The following is a 19,529-nucleotide window of genomic DNA, read 5'->3' on the forward strand; positions in this document are numbered from 1 at the left end:
ATACTGAATAAATGTAATACAAGAGAGAGAGCGAGAGGGGGGTATACGATTGCTACAAGGCCTTGAATATTTAACCCAGAAAATAAGCCCCACACATGAGCAGGTGGAATGAATGTAACACGTGGATTAATAATACAGGACATTCGGGACCTTTAGTTACACATTGATGGTGGACCCATGCTGTGAATAGAGGGACCAGAGCTGGAGGAAAAAAAAGAAACGGTGGTGGGGAGGAATTAGGCAAATTCATTTCAGGGGAAAGCCAAGAATGTCAATGGGGTCAATCAATGTTTGAACACAGAGACAATGTCACCAGAAAATTAGGAAGAGGCTTTCTTTTTCTTGCCATGTGAGAAAACTTGCAGAGGGTTAGGGTCTGTAGCATTTTCTTAAGGTTATGTACCTGTAAAGATATATGCGAAACTGCTGTTGTTTTCTAAAATGAATGCATGTTGAACGTACTTTGTAGTAGCACCAGCAGTGTCTCTTCACCCTGGGACAGGATCCCTTTCTCATTGGGATGCAGTTTTCATCCCAGATGTATTTTACAGCCCTACCCCCCAACAGTCTCTCCCCAGAGACATCCTGGCTGTGTTCACAAGTGTGACAGCTGCATGTGTGCATAGAATGTAGGCCAACGCTTGGAAACTGTTGATCATAGAAACAACTGTTACTTGCAAATGTGCGTGGTTATGTATGATATCTCAAGCATTTTACCATTTGACTATAACAATACAATTATTTTATTGATGTGCTAGAATGTAATAAACATGTTTTATTACAGTATGGAGAGACAGATATGAATTGGGACAGAGAGAGGAAAGACATGCAGATAACGGCCCGGGCCGGATTCTAACCCGGGTATGCTGTGACGAGGACTGAGCCTCTATGGGTGCTAAAATTCACCCGTTGCGCTGACAGAGGTCGTCTTTTTAATTCATGGCTCATAGCCTGGATGGACTTAGTTGTGGCACATTTGGGATTTGTAAGCTTCAAGGGTGGGGTAACATCATGTACTGTAATGAGCACATTTGCATACAATTAAGTTGAATTATGGCAGGTTTTGGTCAATAGTGAATTAATTTACACATTACACCAAGGTCCTTATTGTTTATCTATCCATCCCTCATTACTTGCTACTCAAGTTTTATACTCAGTGTGGAAAATGGGTTTAGGCATTGTTGCAAAGTGATTGTTGCTGACACAGATGCATCCTCACAGCACGGGTGCCCTTTACCTACAGTATAGGAGGGAACTACTGGTTAAATGACCTTAAAGAATTGCATTGAATTCAACAAGGCTATCAACAAATTAAATAAATAAGGGAATTTAATTCATATTAAATTCAAAGTGAGGCATCATCCTCTTTCAAAGAGAATTATGAATAGCCAATTGTTCCCAACAGTGATAGCATATAGCTTGAAACCAAATAAATTTTTTGGCATTCCAGGTAATTTTTTTTCTTATTTTCGTCAATGTATAATTGCAAATTCCCAGGATCACCTACAATTGTAAAGTATTCAAACGTTTTCAAATGTCAATCATCATGAGTGGAGCTGAAAAACAGCATGTGCTCTTGCCCTTGATAAAATAAACATTCCTGTCAGTGCTGTCACTCTATATTCCAGTAATAGGTAGATATATAAAGCACCAAGAAACACAACAGACAAAAGCAGGGAAGAAAACTAACTCTAGCAAGTTAAGATGAATGCAAAAAAATGCAGGTTTCAAACTTAAAAAAAAAACTTTACAAAAGATTTATGAAGAAGAAATTATGCATCCAGTACAAGCTCAAGGATACACACAACGTGTTCCGGTGAGTAACACTGAATTCACAAAGAACATTTATTTTTGGAAAGAAAACTGCACAATGGGCTTTAAAGTAAAGGATTTCTTCCACCACACATATTTGGAAGGTATTTAGACAGAATACATCATTTGTTGTTAAAAAAAAGACAAAAGTTATATAGTTTTTTTCCACAATGGGATACATCAATGTTTGATTAACAGGCCTGAAAATACAAACAATACTGAACAAAATTTGAAAGAAAAGGTGAAAAGAACTACATTTGAGGTTTGCCAAATATTGTTGTCAAGATTGAACAATCCCTGCTCTTTGACTTAATAGGACGTATATGCTCAACACTGAACAAAACTTTATCGGATGAAATGCAGTGATGACAGCAGTAGTCTTCAGGAAATGTGATGCCATGGAAATATGAAGAAAAAAATGGATAACCAAAAAAAAGATTGCTTCAGATTTTAGACACCGTTGTTTTAATCAGCTCTAAATAATGTGTGTGTGTGTGTGTGTGTGTGTGTGTGTGGAAGTAACTGGGGTTTTAAATCAAAATTAAGTGAGATGGCCTTGTCAGATGTTTTTTTTTAAACATACAACATAATCCCTGTATTTTATACGAATTGGTTAAATGTGTAACAATTCTCTATACAATCAAACACCTAACATTATTGAATGATTAGGTTTTTTTTTACAGCTCAAATTGTTCAAAAATGCATAACTCGTAGATTCCATTCGGGCTCCAATTATGCTTTTACTCATCTCTTTCATCTGAGGATGTTTTTTTATAACTTCAAACAAGCCTAATTTGAAGCTCATTAGCTGCAGCATACAACAGCTACCGCCCTGCTGCTGTATTGCTTTAGTTGACTTCACTGCTAAAGACTTGGGATTTATGTGGGACAAAGAAGTGGAATGTTGCCTGCGATGCTCCCTCTACAACCCCTTTGAAACACAACATACCTCTCATCTTATTTTAACTGGAAAATAAAAAAACATTCCCATCACATTCTAATTTTACTGTACTAAAATAAGCGACCGGGGATATTTGCTTTGGAAACTTGTTTGCATGTTTTAGGAAACTGTACTCTTAATAGAACAATTCTTTAGAGCCCAATTAAATCCAAGAGGAAATGACATGAATTCACCAAATAACTATCTACACACAAATACAATGTAATAAGTCATACTGTAGAAAACCACTGGTACTGAAATTAGCTTAAAGAGGACCTATGATGCTTTTTGACTTTTATGACCTATAAACGTTGTTATGATGATTCATAGTCATGCTTAACCATACTAAATTATCAAATAATGACTTACATGCATTTCAACGTATTCCCTGCTGACCGTCTGGGGTGTCTGTGCAGAGCACTAAACACTATTCTAGCCAGTCGAGAAGTCACGTCTTCAAAGCGGTCTACCCTTTCATAATTCGTGACGTCGCATAAAAATTTGTGACGTGACCACGCGGATGTTTCCATGTATGGTAATGCTGTCACTTCCCTGTTCGCGTCTGCCTCGCGCCCTTATAGGTCCATGCTCGCGCTTCCCGCCACTGAAAGTGTTCCGGAAGGAAGGTAACCAATCACAACGGAGTGGGGTTTGCAAGAGGGGGGGGAGGGTAGCGGAGATGGCCGATGCACAGGCGGAGGGAGCGGAGATTGCCGAAGCACACACACTCAAGTGTTGACAGGACGTGCTGGATCGCCAAAATAAGAGAAAGAGCTTCCCGAAAATCTACATAGTTTTTTGTGATGTGATTCGTGTCAGGTTGCTCTATAGCAGTGTAAAACAAGACATTAAAAGTAGTATAATAGGTCCTCTTTAAATCAGGCTAGACGAGGAGCGGCCACAGGTGTGTGTGTATGTCAGTGTGTGTGTGTGTGTGTGCAGCATGCACTCTCTCCGTTATAATGACAGCCTACGTTATGATAACAGCCTACTTAATGTCATCCCGTGCAAGCGCAGAACCTACGGCAGGTTGGTAGTCGGCTTGGTGTGTTCTTCGCACTTTTTTGACCGTGTCAGGGAGACTGGAGCTGACTGAATCGTCCGACTCCATTTTCTGGCGACGATCGGCAGTTCGACACAACACTGTTGCTATGCGTCACAAAACGCTCTCCTGCTTAACTAAGACACTGGAAAGTGCTAGAAACCTATGCTTGGTGACTCTGTGTAGCTAACAGACATACAGTACATATAGGATTTTTTTTTTTTTTTAATAAATACGCTTATTTACAAAAGTATTCCAACGTGGCCCGCTCTCCTTTACTGCTAAGGCTGATAGAAAGTAACAGTGGTTGGGACCTGGCTTACTGTGTCTGTGTGTGTCTGTGGCTGTGTCTGTGTGTGAGTATGTGTCACAATGGTGGACTCCCCCCAATGTAAAGGATCAGAAGGCTGGAGCAGATGTGTGTGTGCAGGTGAGGTCACCATCTGTGTGGAACGGGATCCTTTTCAGAAGCTGTTGCCTTTGTTGAACTGGTTTAGTGAGACCGCTTCTGTCATTGGTCAACTGGCATGCACTGTTCTATTGACAACCTTCAGCTGTAGTAATGTAATGTATGGAATGTATGATACTATCAACCCGATAAGAATATCTAGAAAAAATATCGAATCCCCCAATAGAAATACAGTATATGCCTGTGTGTGTGTGTGTGTGTGCGCGGGTGCGTGTGTGTGTGTGTGTTTGTGTGTGTGCTTGAAAAAAAGCAAAAAACCACAAAAACCTCCGTAGCTAGCAACATGCCTGTTTACAGAGCCTAGTGTATTAACACTGTTTTTATTTTTCAGCACAAACACAGTATGTAACGTGACAATTTTCTGGATGGGATATCAACAATAAAGGCAAATTTTTTGCATCAATCGAAAGATTTGTGTCACATAAGAACAACATCAGAAATGTGGAAAAGCCCAATTCACTAGAAATCTACTATAGTAGGTTTGAGTTTTAACAGTAAGGAGCCCTCCATGGATTAAACAGCGTTGCACTCCTTTTAACGATTCTAATCTTACAATGGACAGGTCAAAGACGAGATCAATGCAGTAGTCAACCAGACATATTGGTCAATTCCTTTTATTTCACAATGCAAGTAAACCGCCAACAGTTAAGTGTGAGATTCAGGTGTGTTATACAAGTCATGCAGCTCTTTTGTGCCTCTACCTTCAAGCCGAGATATGGAGCGGGCTACAGAGGCTAAGGTATAGCTCACTTCACACCCCCGGATTTTTTTTTATATTTCATTATTTATCTTCAAACCCAACCAACGCTGACTCAAGTAATATCACCTGAGGACATGAGAGCTGCCTCTGGAGTCACAAAAAGCCTTGATACAACATTTTGCAGATGCGCTCGTACTTCTAAAGACCTGTAAACAGTCTTTCAAGTGTAAAAAAAATGGATATGCTGAATATCTTTTGTTTAGTTTATTCTTTGACAGAGTGGAACGTTTTATGAAATTGGTATGAATCAAAAACTGCAAAGCTTTTTTTTTTATTTTGGTAACCTTAAATTACCTCAGGTTGGTACTTAGTAAGATGTGAGATAAGCCCTTAGAGAAATTAAGACTGGTCAGATGGTTTCCTAAATCAAGATGCAAACCTCAAAGAAGCAGTCCACCAACAGAACATGCCCAATGTTCTGCTGGTTTTTTCGAAACCCTTTATACAAAAAGGGATATTTTTGATCAAGCAAGTGCTTTTAAATGTGCCAACAGTAGCTTGAGTGGAAAACACAACCACACAACAATAAAGAACGCTTCCACGTGTGATTCCTGACATTTTTCTCCATCCTCAACAATCAGCGGTAAAAGTAAGTGGTAATCCTGACCACAGCAATTGTCCACAAATGAAAGAAAAATACTCTGTATTTCTCATTCTATCCAGGAATATACAGTATCACACAATCAAGCAAACCACTTGTTTATAGGTTACACTTTTTTTGTTATTTTCTATAGTGTTTTAAAGTGTGTTTATTCAGTGCGGATGACATTATAACTGTCAGTCAGGCTTGGAAGGTGAAAGGATATGGGGTTTGGGAAATATGGAAGCGTAGCACCAAAAGAGTGGATCGATGGAGCCTCTATGCCCTGCAGTTAAGGTGAGGGCCTGTTGGAAGTGATTACTGATGGCATTGGGCATCTCTCTAGCATTCCCAAAGGCAGGCCGTGGCAGGTATGGAGAGGGGCCACATAATGACCCATCTTTGGTCTCTCTCCACTCCCCGAGTAGACAGCAGACAGAGTTAGATGGATGAGAATGAGGACAAGCGCAATGTGAGTCGCTAGAACTGTCTGTCTAGGTGGCAAGTCAGCCCAACAATAGACATACAGGGGCCTATTTCAGGTAGCTGGTTTTACATACTCTGGGTTTAACACTGCGCTCTGAGTTGGTAAACTCAGAGCGCAGGGTTGATAAGCAACTCTGGGTTTTCGGTTTCAGAACAGTGGATCAGCGTTGGGTTTATCAACTCTGAGCGTGTTCACTCTGGGTGGAGCGTGTGCATAAAAAGCCATCGTCAATGCATCGCTGATAACATGATTCACCATGGAAACAGAAGAAACAAATGATTGATCCTCCCACTTCTCCACTTCTCAAAAACGAAAAAAAGAAATCTCCGCTCCTCCCACTAGAGTTAGAAATATTAACAAATGAGCTTATGGTAGCCTATGGAGAAGAATTAACGGGATATTGTCTCATAACTCTGATCTAATCTCCTCGGCAATTCAGAAAAAAAACAGAGCAAACATTTTTTGTCAAGATAATCATTTCGCTTCCGTATGAGAAGCCATAGTCTATTTTAAAAAGTTACGCATATCAGCTGTAAAGTAATAAAGCTGGCGCGGCACAGCATTGCTTACAGTGCCTAAAAGCCTACTGTGCAGTAAACAGAACAGACTGTCGCTTCTTTTAAATGGGGAGTGAAATACATTAACGTCAAGACACATTAGGTGACAGTTTCCATTGAAGAGCCTGATTGATTTATTACCAGATCCATTTTCCTCAAGTGATCACAGTTTAAATTATTATATAATTTTTATATTCATATTAGGCTATTTAACGAGGCTTGTCTGTGACTTTAGGATCGCACAAGTGAACTACAACGATCGCGTGCAGCCGCAGCGTTACATGAATCCACCTGACATAAATCTGTTCAGTGGCACAGACGTTAAAAAACATACAATAGGCTACAAATAGGTTTATTAATCTGAATGTAGAGCATGTCACGATGTGTAAGGTGGCCGCCTATATGAACGGACCGAGGGCTGAGAACAAGGCTACTGATCAGATAAATGATTGGTCAAACGTAAAATCATCAGGAAATGATAAAAACATCCCGATGGAGATTTCTATAGAGTGATTTTGCTTCAAACTGTACAGGGACGCGTGTGACAGTGACACTCTTTCTTCAGTCGGAGCTGCAGCGTAAAGTGAAAACAAACTCGGGTAGGTCTAACCACCTATCCAGCAGGTTAGACCCACGGCGTATGTTGCCGCAGTAACTGACTCTCGGTTGCACTGAACCTGCTACCTGAAACGGAAAACCCAGAGTTTCCACCAACACAGAGCGAACAAACTCTGGGTTGCCTCAAAACCAGCTACCTGAAACAGGCCCCAGGGCAGAGCAAAATAAAAAGCTATTGACATCATTTCAATGAAGTCTGTATTTTTGTTCAACAATGTTTTGTATTCAATGTATTCCTGTCTGTTGTTACTGTCTGTTCTTGGGCTTCGGGTGCCAGGCTGTTCTTTTCCCGATTCTGTGCTAGCATTGAGTTCTTAATTCTGCAACACATTTAGGGAGCATGGTTTGTCTTAGTTTTTTCTTAACACATGGACACTTTTACATTTGCGTTTATGTTTATCACTACACAATCCTGACCAAAAAAAGCGAGAAAAGAAATGAAGCCTTTCATTGTGCAAACAGACCAACGTTTCAAAAATACTGTGTTTTCATATTCTTTTTCCATTGGAGTTTGTGGTCCTCGAACTGAGAAGCACCGCATATTACTGCTAAGAAATACGCACATTTTCAGATAGTAAGACATGTTTAGTCATTAAATAATTCTTGAATCTTACATACAACTTTATGAATAATTGTTCCTGTACTCCTCGTTTATGTATCGTATCTTTTGATGTTGGGACTCTATAGTTGAACAGTATGACCCCTAGACCCCGAAAATTGTTAAATTGAGGTGATATATATTTCTTCAAGCTATGGTCAATTGATATCTTTGTCTATGTGGTACCATAACATGTCTTCCTTCATACAGGTATAAATAAAAGGTCCAAAATGTAGATTAAGTTTATTTGACTAAACCTTGTCTGTTTGCGTCTGTATATTTCTCCTATATTCTTCAATGGCCATTATCTCATTAATTTCTTTTAATACTCTGAACCATAAATCTCAACATTTAAAGCACTTACAACACCTAAACTTTCCATGATCATTCTTAGCACTACTCTGAAGGTTATTACGGCAGGATTTGCTCATACATTGAAAATGCTTCAGCATGAAAGCATAAATGTTGTGTGCCCTTGATATTCACTCGCAAAAAAACAAATAGAGAACGTGTCTAGAAGCTTTATAGTGTATTGGTTGCATTCATACATTTGTGTCTTACAGTATGTATTGTAACAGTGCTACAAATTATTGGAATTGACTTTGGAGCAAAATGACTGGGCAGTGATCCAATTCAATCAAGTCAAGGCATACATATTCATGACTTTCCTTTGTTTGCTCAATAACTGAATAGAAAGACAAAACCACAGCCCATTGCTTTTGTGCAGGGAATGTATTGACAAGTGTTTGCAAATGTGCAGAATGCATTGCTATTCTGTAAACCAAACCACAAAGCCCAGAATAAAACATTGTCAACACAAGAAAGTGTGAAGTGAAACTCTGACCGTCCACTGGGGAAGTTTTAGAGGCTTTCTTAGGGCATTAATAACAAGATGTGTTATAGATGTCCTGCGGAGGACCCATGAGGCCATTTCAGCTACAATCTGTTACCCTCTGTGTCAGGTTGAAAATATTAAATTGAAGAGATTAATCTGCGCTGTCTGGAGCACTAAGGTTTTGGGTTGCCTGTTTTTTTGTTGTGTCATCCACAATTCCATAAGCACAAAATACATTTATTAAAAAAACTGCCAAGTGTCACTCATGTTTTGCTACGACTTTGAAGCCACGTTTTATTAAGGGAAGCTACACCATTTTCATGAACTTCCGCTCGCTGCCCTCTGAGAGTCAATGCTTGTTGGCAAAGCAGCTCCACCAGCGCTCATTCACGTTACCTCAAATTCTGTAAATGCATACCAACTACCCATTACGCTTCTACACCATGCAAATGTAGTTGAATATTACAGTCATTGTCCATGCAAACCATCTTAAGATGTTAATTGCAGGTATGGATTATACATGCATGAAGCCTAAAAGCTAGGGAAAATGTATACTGCACCTGGGCTACTGAATATCCACATTGGAGTAATGTGCCCATCCCCACAATGTGAGATATGTTGATCCTCTTATACTTATCAAATTCATGTCTTAGGATTTTAGAAATCCTTATATTTAGTGTAAAGCCATCTTTTTGCTTAACTTATTTTCCCCATTGACCACTTTCAGTTAGTTTGAAAAGCGGACCAAAATCACTCCCTTTAACTCTAAGTACGCTTTTTTTGGACAGCTTTTGGTGCTCACCCGAGTGCAAATACTGTGTTCTCAAAACACCCCAAAGAGACCGCAGCAAAGGTGAAAATAAAACCTGAGTTTGATTCAATCGAACCGAACACGGCAGGTTTTAAAAGCGCCTTAGATGCATGCAATTTGGAAATGGCCTGAACTTGTCATTCAAGGCAGCAAAACTAATCAAAGAGGAGATCTAAGTGGACAGTAGGTGTATCACTTAGCTCAAAGTTGCACTGTATTTATGTATTAACCCATTGATGACGGCTGCTGCGCGATGCCACATTGGCTCTCCTGCCTGATGCTGCATCGCGCAGCATTATTACTTTATCTAATTTTCATGGCATTCCCAGCATAGAATGCACTGTCATTGGTTCAAATACACATGAGGTGGGTTTTGTTGATTTTTTTAAGACCTCGTGACCACCCAAAAGTTGTGTGGTTTGCCGAAAATCACTTCAATCAAAAAAATCAAAAATAAAACAAAATAATAAAAAAAATACGCCGGCTATGTCGGCGACGGAACAGTTAGTGGCGTTTGGTGCGCAGAATCAAGGTCTACTATAGACTACTGACGAAAATCACACAACACATTGCATCTATTTATTAACAATATTTAATAATTTTCTAATTCATCTAATTTTGACGATTTTTAGAAATATTTGTTGGTTTGTAAGCGCTAAGGGAGAATGTTTAAATAAAACCTGTGAACCTTAACTTTTAAATGTATTTTATTTCATGTTTCTATGTGCTACACGGGCTTAGATATTAAGGTTTTGGTAGACTTGACAATTCGTACTATTTTTTCAGAAAACCCTCAGGCATTAAGGACATGCATCCTAGATTGCCATAGTCATCAATGGGTTAACTAACAAAGCCACAAGCATTGCTGTCGTGTTTAACCATAAAAAACAATATTTCCCTAAACTGACAAACAGTTTAGGGAAATAATAATACATTTAGTTTGGGGCGACTGCGGCTGAGTTGGTAGACCGGGTCGGCCGATGATCAAAGGGTTGGAGGTTCGATCCCCGCCCTGCCACTTGTGTCATAGTTGTTGTGTCCTTGGCCAAGACACTTCACCCACCTTGCCTCGTGTGAATGTCGATAGTTAACCTGCTATCGGTGTATGAATGTGTGTGTGAATGGTAACGTGGGAAAGGAAAACAGGTCTCCCTTGTAAAAGAGTCTTCGGTCTCAATGGAATTTACCTGTATAAATAAAGATTAAAAAAACAAAAAAAAACTGTTGTGGTTGCCTAAACATAACCAAAACCTTAAAAACAGAGGTGGTGGATCATAAAACCCCCATATGAATCATGTTGGCAGGTAATGTAACCAACAATGTGGCCTGATCAAATAACCCATTTAGTTATTTTGTTATGAGGACCAAACACCACGGTAAAAATGCCCACAACACTTCCCTGTGAAAGCGAAATTCATTGGCTTCACTGCAAAGCACTGCAGTGTGCAGCAAAAAAGCCATAAATACAGTATGTGAGAACTGAAAAACCATGACGCTGCGACACCGCCGTCTTGCAAAAAAACTAGCTTTGATCTCCCATCCATCTCCTCATTCATGCCCACATTTTTTAACTGCAAGCATGACGGAATACAACTGTGCAGTAAACGCGCTGGGTAATTGCCGCACCGTTTTGTCACCATATGAATTATTCATTTCTAGTTGTTGCTTTGCCTGCGTCTCTAAGTTGTTCGCTACCTCGTCTAAAATGGTCCGAGGAGACATTTATCATGTTGCCTGCTGTCAACTGAGAATGTATTAAAGTGAGGTTTTGTGTGGATCGCTTCGCTGTGATAAATGCCATATTTATAATGCCCTAGGAGAGATGATGGCAGCTGATAATTTGCCTTTTTTGATATCCAGCCCATATGCTGACTTTGACTCTCTGGTTTGCTCACAGATGGATGTTTCTAAAAAAAAAAAAAAAAAAAAGGGAAACGTCTAAGGGTGATTGTAAATGAATAATGGTGGTGAAATTCCACAGAGACAGGAGGATATATTGTTTAGGATCAGAACAGAGTAGGCAAGATGCATTTAGTAAGTCGACAAAAAAAATCTGTAGCAAGGGACCCGGCAATTTATTAAGTAATTTGTACTTTCATTTGTCAGTGCTGTCTCACGGACGTGGACTTCTTGTTTACCAAAAGGGCATGCTGAAGTTGAATGTGTGGTGACAAATGAACTGTAATAAAATTGAGGGTTTGGTGAGGAGGAGTAAGAACGTGCGTTATATTGTTGAACTACATTGAATTCATTTAATTGGAAAGGGCTATTTTTGTGATGAGGCTTTGGTTTTTTTCCTTTTTAGCAAGAGGCCCTGCTGCATGCAGTGTTTAAAGTTTATAACCTTTAGATTGGACCCAGCATGTCTAATTCTTTGAGAGATGTCAACGTTAACGGCATTGACCTGTTTTGTTTTTGACAGTGTTCTGGCTGGATGCCCTTTGGCGTCCGCTCATGGGTAATAACAAGAGTTCAAACTTTAACGACACCCTTTTTTGCTTTTCTCCTCGTACTTTGACATTTAACCTATCACATTGACGGACTGGGCTTTTTTTTTTTACCCCTTTTCAGAGCAGTAAAAGTCTTCTTTGTACATTGAACAAAGTTCTTTAAATGTGCTGTAAGCAGAATGGTTCTTTTAGCTAACTTCCTGTCAGTGACAGCAGTTAGCGGTCCCTTCCTTCGTCCCCACGTCACCATATTAATGCACTGCGGTCTTCAAGCAGCAAGTTATCTAGCATCATCTCAGACTCATAAGTGTGATAAAACATGATAAAAACCATCAAAACAGACATTGGGAAGGAGTTTTAACTGCTCCGCCATTGTAGGCGCATACACATTCACCCATCTGTCGCTCTGTACGTGCACCGGGTGCCGGTTTGTAGCGTTCTCTCTTCTGATTGGTTATCAGTAGTGGGATCCCCGAAAGGTTTATTTGCCGATTACATGCAGAGCGAGTGACTGAGAGATCGGCTTTATGAAACGTGCACACTATATAAGTGATCACTGTATGAATACAGGGCAATTTAACACTTATATTAACATAAATAAAGCGCTTACTTCACCTTTAAGATTCAGAACTGCACTTGCACTTTTCCCAGGTGAAACCATGAGCAGTGTTTTCCGGTGCATTCAAACTAAGTGTTGTCAAAAGCAGGCTTGTCAGACAGGCAAGCAGGGAACTGAAATCACATCGAAGCAAAGTTTGAATTCTTGCACACAGTCAAAACTAATTTTATTAGAAAACAATATTTTTGATCATAGACCTTCCCCAAACATGGTCATGAAATACAAATTACTCCACACATGGAATCTAACCTGTATATGTTTATTTTTAATTACATTTTTTTATTGATTTTTTTTACTATACTTATGCCCATTTTGCATGAGCCTTTTTCCATTGGTGTGCATTGTGAGGAGCAGACATGTACCCCATAGGCCAGTTTGTAATGCATTAAAATCCCTTTATGCTGACGATCATGACATGCTTGTTTATGTGCAGGTATACTTCCTTTGGGATGATTTACAATGGGGCAGAATGTTCAAAATGGCCCCCCTCATATAAATCATATTATAGTGTGATGAAAACTCATTATGAAAACAAGTCACATCACAGGCTGATAACAGTAAGGACTTTGGGGTGAGGCTATTACATGGCAGGAGTTACTGTATACCATTACCTCTAAGCTGCTGTGAGACAGGCTATTGTAAGGTGTTGCGTGTTGTGTATGAGTGAATGCGTGTTTTTTTTATTATCTGCAATGTATCTCATGAATCCTCATATGTGTGATTCTCATTGCAAAATAAGCTAAATTTTTTCAATCCGCACTCTTTTTCTGCAGGGGCTGAAATAATAGCAGAAGATTTTCTCTTTTTTTGCTGACGTGGAACAGGGGCTGGGCCGGCTTTGCCCCCTACAACATTAATTAACACTAAAGCTCATGATGGATGACCTCAGCTTTAGCTACCTAGCTCGCCATTCATCACAAAAGCGTAGGAGGATGGAACTCCGAAATCTTCTATTTCACTCCCCTCTCTTCTGCTCCCAAGGCGCACACACACACACACACACACACACACAGTCACATTCCCTTGTTCTTTTGTCTCCCTTTAATCAACAATGTAAAGATGATCCACTGTCAACATTTCAACAGGAAATGGTTTTAACCAAACATCTATGTATGTGCCACATGGTCAGACGTTTGATCTATCGCCAGCTATGAATCACTCACAAGTCATAATGCCTGCGGAACCAACACATCCCGAACGGTTTTCTTCACTGTTGAATTGACATGACAATGTGATGTATGTATTCAACCTTATTTTAAATACAGTGGTTAAGAAAGCCGTCATACTGCTTTTGATAAGTCCAACCTTTACATCATTGTTAAAAGGTTATTACCTATTGCTTGATTAATATACATTATTGATGCTGATGGTCTATGGTTTATTTAAAAGCCATAATTCAGCAGGACACTGCAAGTGGACATGGGAAAATAATGTTACTTATATCATGAAACAGTTGATTACTTATGGTAGTGGCTAATTATATATATTTGGCAATATCTAACGTAATATGTGTACATGTTATTCTATCTAAGAAAGCAAACATGTTAGGCACTGGATTTTTCATTTTATTACTATGAATGTATTACAATAAATTACTTTGGGCAGGTCTCAAATATGTCATTTTGGTCAACATAGTCATTTTAAAATTAGTTTGGTTGAGAGGACATGAATTGTTGGTTCTGAATATCATTGACTGTACTGGTCTTTTTATTAGAGCAACATCTGTGTGAGCCGCCAGTGAAATAGCCACAGACACACATAGTGGTAGTAGTTAAGCAGTTTCAGGGCTGACAGTGTTAGCATTAGCTTTGTTCCATCTGTGATATGAACCTATCCGAAAAGTCCAATCTCCTAACCTATAAGCCTCCTTTCCTATGCCTTAACCCCTAAACGTCATCGGGGTTAAGGAGAGATGAAAGGTGCTTCCTATCGAACATAGGAAAGGACAGCGCTGTTTCAAATGAATTTGACTCCACTTTTCCTAATCGACGTCATTGCGCGACGACGAGTATTGCTGACGTGAGTCACTAGCGTGAAACTACACTATAGCCTATTCTCCGAAAATTGACCACAACAAGCGCTCGTTTGATCCATGCGTTCTTTTCATATTGATTTTAATCAGGTTGTCGCCAACAGAGTGAGAATCACTCCCATATATCCCAATTCACATGTGGAATAAAAAGAGGCTACACTTGTGTTGATGTTGAAATGAACTGCCCCCAGTAACTTCATTAAATGTGAAGTTGGTATTTTATTTTCTTATGGTGTAAATTATGTGCTACGAAAATAACTATTATGATGTTGGTCTTTTATGAGTTCTTTATTATCTTTAGCCTGTGTGTGTGTGTGTGTGTGTGGGGGGGGGGGGGGTATTTTGTTTTAGCCGAGTTAAATCTTCCTCTCTTCTCCTCTCCTCTCTTCTGTTTTACCTCTCGTTCGTATTCGTGTAGAGTCGGTAAACTCCGGAGGTGGCCTGTTGCTTTAAATCTTGCCGCCATAAAGGATTATGGGATACCACTATCTCCTTTCCTTTAGCATAGGTTGGTCAGGAGTAACCTATGCTAAAGGAGGGTTAAAGGATTGATTGATTGATTGTCTTTATTTCGAACATGCAATAAAAAAATAGATGAATAAATAACAAACAAACAAAAGCAAAACAAAGAAATAGAATTAAAAAAAGCAAAAGAAAAACAGACATGCTCGAAAGGGGGGTAGGAGGAAGTAAAACACTTATCTAGTCCTACCCCTTAACAGATCAATTTTGCTTGGATAGATTATGTTATTAGCATGTCAGTATAATAAAAAGCTATAATAATGCATATATACATGAGTACCGAATCATTTTGTGCATATATATATATATATATACATACACACATACATACATACACACACACATATATATAATAAACAATCATATATATATATACTATAAACTATTTATATTACATTATAAATACCCATACATGTATATTGTAAGTTACTATACATATATAAATATTACAAATATAAATACAAATACCATGTATTCTACAAAACTACAGTCTACATATGTCCATGTTATAAAGGCTTTTCTAAATTTCTGTACTTTGTGAAGATGATGTCTTTATATCTGTTTTTGAACTGTCTTATGTTTTGGCTTTTCTGTACTTCCACACTTAACTTATTCCACAATTTTACTCCGTAGATGCTGATACAGAAGCTCTTTTTCGTTGTGCGTGTGTGGTGGACCTTGAAGTTCAGCTGTCCCCTTAACTTATAACGTCCCTCCCTTTCAGAAAATGGATGAATCGAGGCTCCTTTCCTATGCCTTTCCAAAGCATTTTGAGAATTCGGATCACCTATCCGCCGAGTACTTCCGGTTCATCTCGATAGGAAAGGAAATTTCCTATGCAAAAAAAAGTTTTCGGATAGGCCCCTGGACTCTCTTAGGGCTTTCACACCAGCAAGGCTCAGTTCTGTTACCCTATAATACATTGGTTCTGAACCTGAAAAGTTGGTTCTCAGCCGGAAACGGAAATTTTTTGGTTATTTTTCCTTGGGAACCATGACGTCATCAAGGGGGTGTGTCTAAGCTGTGAAGATGAGAAGAAGGAGGAAGGAGATGAGGGCACTGACAATGTCCAGGCAGCAACAAATAAAAGCTAGTTGTGTGAAAGCCCTATCTATGTCACTCCTCTGGTAACGTGTAGAGCGCTGACTTTACAGGACTGCCCTGCTGTGAGTTTTGATCATCTGTCAATAGTCCAGTCAATAGTGCATCTTTGGAGGTTTTACATCACGTCTCCAAGCAATGCCGGATTCTCTATTTGTCCTTCAACAGCTACCATGGGAAACTTCCACCCAGATAACTCACGCTTAAATGCTGATTCCACAATAAGTACTTAAAGATCTCCTATTACACTACTTTTCTGATCTTAATTTCTCATTAATGACTCCTATAGAGCAGCCTGACACGAATCACAGCACAAAAAACTATGTAGAATTTCGGGAAACTCTTACTCTCATCTGGGCGCTTCCAGCAATCTCTGTCAACACTCGGCTTCGTCGTTCTCCGCCCCCTCGCCCCCCTCCTGCCAACCCCACTCCGTTGCGATAGGTTACCTTCTGGAAGACTTTCAGCGGCGCGCGGGCAGATTTGAGCAGGCAGGTGGGGGCATGGCAGGAGCCTTCCTGAGCATGTCGCAGCATTACCATACATGGAGAATCCGGATTGATCTACGTAGACAAATCCTGGAAATTTGAACAAGTGAATCGCATCCGGCGTTCCTAGTGTTATGCGCTCTGCACAGCCACCCCAGACGGTCAACAGGGAATATGTCTAAATGTATGTAAGTCATTATTTGACACTTTAGTATGGTTAAACATGACTTTAAATCATTATAACAACTTAGTCAGTAACTTCTTAAAATAATAATTGCAGATGACTAAATGTAAGAAACACAAAACCTTCTTTAAATTCAAATTACTATTACAAAGTGTAAATTCAGAATTGAGGGTTTATAATATTATTATGTTTTACACTCTGGAAACCAAAAAAATTTCATGTATTAGTGGTCTATAACTGATCTGTAAAGCCCTAGTTAATAATTGATTGACAGCTTATGAATTGTTTATGAATGGGAACTAATTTTCTTCACACCCGCTTTCATTCAAATTATTGTTCAGATTCATATCATGATTGTTACAAGATAGATATGATAGACATGTATTTCGCTCCTTCCAGTATTGTAGACTTCACATTACAATATACATGAAATGAAGATAGATAAGACATGGACTTTAATTTGCTTTCATGCCATAATGTGTTACAACGCCCCTTAGCACACAGTGGACTGGAGACCGAAAAACCTCCTTTGAACTGAATCCAGAAATTGATTTTGAATGGGGAATTGTAATCAATCGAGAATCGATTTTGAATTGAATTGCGTCCCCTAAGAATCCCAATCGAATCCTGGGATTCCAAAAGATTCACACCCATATATAAATTATATCACAAATATATTGCCATCACTCTCCAGCCTAAATTAGCAGGGACAGACCTCTGCCCTAGACCCCTGTGTTGTGGGTTAGAGCACAACTTGAATAGTACTCAACAATCCTACTGGGTTCTACTTTTTTAAACTAAGGATTTGAATGCCATCTGCAGCAATCTCTATACAAAAAAGTAAACCCTGAGAGGTGAATTTATACACATTTTGGATGTGGCATAACAGGCACCATGCTGTGCGCACTGTCAGTTACTTCAAGTGGCTGACAAACACTTTGGCACTGAATTCCAGCAAGTTTCTGAAGTGTGTTTTTAAATGTTTCTGTTGGTGTACACACATAATACGTATATGAGTGGATGACATATAAGCCCCCCAAAAAAGGTTAAAAATAAATATTCAAATATTGGACATGAAAATGATTCAGTTAAGGTGTACTGATTCCTACATTTCTCAAAATGTATGTGGTCTTTTAGATTTTTAATTGAAATGTGTATGTATTCACCAATTGTCATATGGTGTGACATGAAAGTTGTTGTATTTAAATTATATTGGGATACATTTTTCTCAAGTATACTGGTTTAATCACAATTCTTCATCTTATCTTCATTGAGATTCTGTCAGCCAGTATTTAGTTTGTTTTCATGTCTGTTTTCTTGATTTCCTTTCTAACTTTCATGTCATTTCAGACCTGGCCACTCCCTCCTGCTCTGCACTCCCTGTTAATTGCATTCAGCTGGCTTGCCCTTACTCACCTGCTCCCCATCTGCTAATCAGCCCCTCAGTTTATATACCAGTCCATTTCCCTCAGTCACTTGCCAGATTGTCCTAGTGTTTTCACCCAGCTTTCCAGCATTCGGATTTCAGCCTGTGTTCCGATCCTGCTTGCCTGTTTGTGTTTTGACCTGTCTTTGGACTTTCCCTTTTGCCTGCCCCAACTGGACTTGTTTGCCACGCTGTCTTACTACCTGGTTTGTCATCCACTTCATTAAAATCTATTTTTGAATCTGTCATTGTTTGGTATATTTTAGATTAATTCCAATATATCCTGTTATAAATCTAACAACTATTTGTCAGTATAGCTTATAGTATCTTCCATGTGTTCCAGTGAGATTTTATAATTAATCACTGAATAAATTAATTATAAAGCCTTTTTATCTTCATAATTTCTCAACGTCCCACCAAATGATATAGTCCCATCATTGGATGAACCACACCACATTTCAATAGATTTTTCTATTAATAATTTGATATTTTGACACCACTCAAGTAGGTAGGTATTGGGGTTGAGTGAGTAGGCTATCTAGTACTCAGAAGAACAACAGTAGTAATGTAAGTAGTTGCCTTTTTTCATGTGATTATGGACCAAACAAGTTTAAAAAAAAACATGCATTTAAATGAGTTGTAAGCTATAACATACAATAATAAAGTGAATAATCATTTTATGTGTAAGAAAATACACTTCATATCATATAGTGTGACAAATGGATCATAGTGTGACAGGAAAAGCCTGTCACACCATATGATTTAGCGTCACACCATATGAGGTTTCATGCATTTTAAGACCATTTTTTGCTATGTCATTTTATAATAGCATGCTAACAGCATACCAACTGTAATTTGACAACATAGATATAAATGTAGTAATGACAAAAAAGGTATTTATCTTTGTCATTTATATGTAAAAAGTGTCACACTAAAAGACACTGAATTGGTACGGAATTGGGATTGCAGAAAAGATTTGATTTATGCAAAAAAATGACAGTCAGCATGCCTTGGGACCCTTCCTTGGTCCTTCTGAGATGTTTTCTGTACTTCCTGATCAAACACAGAACTATCCACCCAAAGGTGTCCAAGCAATTATTATTTAAATATCACAATTTGGTGTCTCACCATATGACATTGATTTCTCTGACAAAATCTATTCAATCATAGCTAATTCTAAATATTGTACCTAGACTTT

The sequence above is a fragment of the Ammodytes marinus genome (assembly GCF_949987685.1).
Source record: "Ammodytes marinus genome assembly, chromosome: 6".
Classification (NCBI taxonomy): domain Eukaryota; kingdom Metazoa; phylum Chordata; class Actinopteri; order Uranoscopiformes; family Ammodytidae; genus Ammodytes; species Ammodytes marinus.